This window comes from Echeneis naucrates, chromosome 1 (genome assembly GCF_900963305.1).
Source record: "Echeneis naucrates chromosome 1, fEcheNa1.1, whole genome shotgun sequence".
Taxonomy (NCBI): domain Eukaryota; kingdom Metazoa; phylum Chordata; class Actinopteri; order Carangiformes; family Echeneidae; genus Echeneis; species Echeneis naucrates.
The window spans coordinates 9,113,005-9,117,054 of record NC_042511.1 but is presented as its reverse complement, the minus strand read 5'-3'; positions in this window follow the sequence as shown (position 1 = coordinate 9,117,054).

Genomic DNA, 4,050 nt, shown 5'->3' with positions numbered 1-4,050 from the left:
AGCTTCATATTTTTTTTCTTTGCTTTAGTTTAATATGTAAAAAAAAAAAAAAAAAAAAAACATGTACAGGAGAGTTTGATTACACAGCCATGACTAACAGCAAAAACATTCACTCAGTTTGAGTTTACATACTTGCGATTTGTGAACACATGATTTTCCCGAAAAATATTGGAATAAACTTCATGATCATTACAATAAATGTGATACATTATTTCACGCATGACTCCTGTCACACAACAGTTTAATGGAGAAGGCAAGATCCACTGTATAAGCTAACAGTGTAATACTGACAACTACTGTTTCCATGATAACCAGCTCTACATCATTGTTTTTGCTTTGCTGCAGAATCTTTGTAAAGCAAATCACCGTGGCCACCATGTAGAGCAACACCCCAATCAGACTGAAGACAGCCAAAAATCTGTCAAATGGGAGCAGACACCGTCCAGCTAGGTCCCCTAATATTACTACTAGTGTGATCAGAGACATAAAGATACAGACACTGTATGACAGGCAGGAAACCCATTGCTGCCAGCTTGGTACTCCATTTAGCAGCATCTCCACAACCAGGGGTATCATCTGCAGGCCTCCCCACAGTTGGAGTAACTTTAGGAGACCAGGCATGCTACCCATGTAGCCTCTTTGTTCATGGGCTTGGTTGCAAAGAATGTAGGACTCTGAGGTATAAGCCAGGAAGGTCAGAGAGGAGATAACTGCAGCTGCCACAGAGCACGGCGATAATATTTGGTGATCCATGATAATCCAAGGGAAAACTATAGAAGTGGTGAGACACATCAGTGCACCCAATACTGCAACTGTCATTGTCAGGTTCTTCCAGGATATTGGGATGAGGCTGTGAAACTGGATGACACTGAGAATGTGGATGAGGAGGGTAAGCGTGAAAAAAAAGCACCAGATAAACATGCAGAAGATCCTGAATGAGTTGACGTTATTTGAATTTTTGCTCAACTCTGAAGAGTCCAGCGAAGCCACGAGGCTGAAGGTGGCACAACTTGATAAGACTTCCCATGTTCGAACAACAAAAAGGGGACTTGTGAAGTCCTTGGTCTCCAGTACAATCACAGGCATTGTCCCAAGGTTGAATCTGCGTGATCCAGTATCCAAAGGGCAAGAAACAGCTGTGTCAAATAATACCACAGGCTCAGATTCTCTGGTTCTTTTGAAAGACTAATATTATTCAAAAGCTCAGTCAGCTGTTTTCGATCCCAATTTATCCACCTGATGTTGAGCTCTGAAGAACAGTCCAGTAGAGTCCATGGAAACAGACACCTCACAAAATTCTTTGCAAAATTCTGTTTAGCAGTGCCTAATCCTTTTCACAATGAAAATAGTAAGTCTTAATATATGTTTGTTGGATCACTGCTCCTGTTGCTGCTGCCGCGCCTACTTCCTTTTTGAAATTGCAGCGGGGCTTTCAGGCTCACTAAAGGTAGGTGCACGTTACCACATTAAAAAGCAAATGCAAACACAGCTATCTTCCTCCTACTCTCAATTCTCATGAAATGTTGTTCCTTTTTCTGAGGTAATAAACTACAGAATCCACAAGTCCTTCCAACCCTCCAGGTGATACTTTCTTGCCACATGCATGCCCCTCACTGTTGAAGGTATAAAATATGATCACAGGTTGTTCTCTGAAGATTTGTTTACATTGTCTCTGAGCTGACTGTGGTACATTTGTCAAAGGATAACATCTGCTGATTTGTTAAGTGTTGTAAATCATTTTAGTGAAATTTTGCTCAAAGGATACTAGTACATTGGTAATATATTTGAGTAGCTTGAATGGAAATGGGAGATTGGTTGTTTCTGTGGGTTCCAGCGGAAAGCACTAAATCTATCACCAGAGGTGTGCTTCTACGTAAAAGCTCTTGTTTATCATATGTACTAGTATGCATATAAACACCTATATGGTGCATGTAAACACCTACACTGTAAAAAAAATTTGAAGCAAATAATAATTAATATCTGCTTGTGCGCATACATCTTTTCACAGGCTCTCTGCGTGTGTATGTTTTTCCACAAGCACATATACTGTGTTCCCCTGAGAATCTCAACCACTCACTTTGCCTCTCTGTATCATCACATCTGCTCTCCGTGTTATAAATAGACAGTGGATACAATTCCCTCGACTAATGCAAATCAAGTTCAAAAACATATATTTTGACAGAAGGGAGAAGACACACTTCAGTAAGATAGCTGATAAACAGTGGCAGCTTGCCATGATACACTCATGGATGTGATGTGTGTGTCTCAGGGTTTTGTGTTCTTCTATTTCCTGCTTAGGAAAGTTAAAACCTGGTTAGGTTTAGCTGTCTTAACAGATTCTGCATTTATACCTTTTCGTCTGGCAGATAATTTTTTCATCACCAAAGCTTGTGTGTTGTAGGAAACATTTGTGTAAAAAAACATCACTGAAAGAATGTATTTTTTTTCTTTTGAAAAGGTGCTTAATTTACTTTACTGTAAATACCCAAAATCACAATGCTGAAAGTTGATTCAATTGCTATCTATCTGACATCAGTCGTGTCACTTGTTTCCTCAGTTGTTCTTTAAACTCATTAATATCATGTTATATATCATACAAATAAGGATAATAATTTGAAATATCTGCTCAAGATGTATCAGACTGCTCATCTTAGTGATATACTACAGTTAAAGTATTTGTTATTGACATCACATTTTAAGTAATTTCTACATGTTCTAGCTCCCTCCTCTGGTAAAAAGAAAAATCCCAAACAAACAGAGGCCTTTAATAAGGGAATTGACATGCAGTTGGAACGAGGATGTGCAACTATACTTGTTCCAACAAATATATAACTAAAATGCCTTCAAATTAATTATTGACTATCCACTGAGAACAAACCAGACAAATTAAGGTTTTCATCTCAATTACAATAATATCTTTTAAAGAAATTCTGAATGGTGTTTAAATGTTAATCTAAAAAATAAATAAATAAATAAAATCTATTAATCGACTTAAGACGGTGCTTCCTCATTACAATAAAAGTCCCATTTGACCACCTGAGACAAAGTGTGAAACATGTCAGATGAGAGAAACTGAGCAAAGGCCAAATGTGTGACATTTCGGTTCATACCGTGAAACTGGGTGGCTGGGTGTTATGACTAACATCAAGCAAATTTAAACATGACCCTCTTTGCAAAACTGATTCTATTCCTTCAGAGAAGGACTAATTAGTATCCTTAGTAATATTTGAATGTTGGGGTTTTTTGTTTTTTTTGGTTTTTTTTTTTTGTTCTTTTGAGGCAAATCAGCGAATAGTCTCGTGTGACACAGAAGGTCTTGGATGCAGTCCCTGAGATGTTAAATTTGTTAACTGTCACTACAGTCTAGTGGGATATAGAAACATTCACCCTACTTATACGTTTTAACGTTTGATTGTTTCACACTTTAAAATAAAATTGTTGTTGTATTTCTCTGTTGAGGATTGACAGATAAAGTGAGGAGGTCATATCCTGTTATTGCTTTTTTTGAACAGAGACTTTCTATATGAATCTGCACATAAACCACATACATTTCCCATCTTGCAGACTGACTTTGTTTTAAACTGAAAGAGGCAAATAATGAGACATGGCTCAATTATTGTCTCTTCAGAGACTTTCAGTTAAATTAAATCTGCGTAATGAAGCTTCCTCGTTCAAGGAATGGAAATTTACCAGAAGGCTGTGAACTCTTATCAAATAAACAAAACAGAATAAAGACCATGCATGATATTTTGGTCACTTAAGGTCTGACAGTTCACACAGTTGCGCATTGTCTAAAAAATTTAAAAGTGCACTGTATGTTTTTATTCTGTGGAAATGTCAAACTATGATTAATCCATTACATATTAACAATCCCGTTTGCTTTTTAATATGTGCATAAAAATTTGGAGGTGGCTTTGTAGTATTTTAAGGTAGCGTGCCTCTGCAAACTTGCAGCAGTAACAGAGAGCACAGCGTGTGAGACAGGAAGTTCATGGCAGTGTAGACACAGGCACCGTTTCTATTGCTTGTCTGTGTACTTTAAGGCCTATA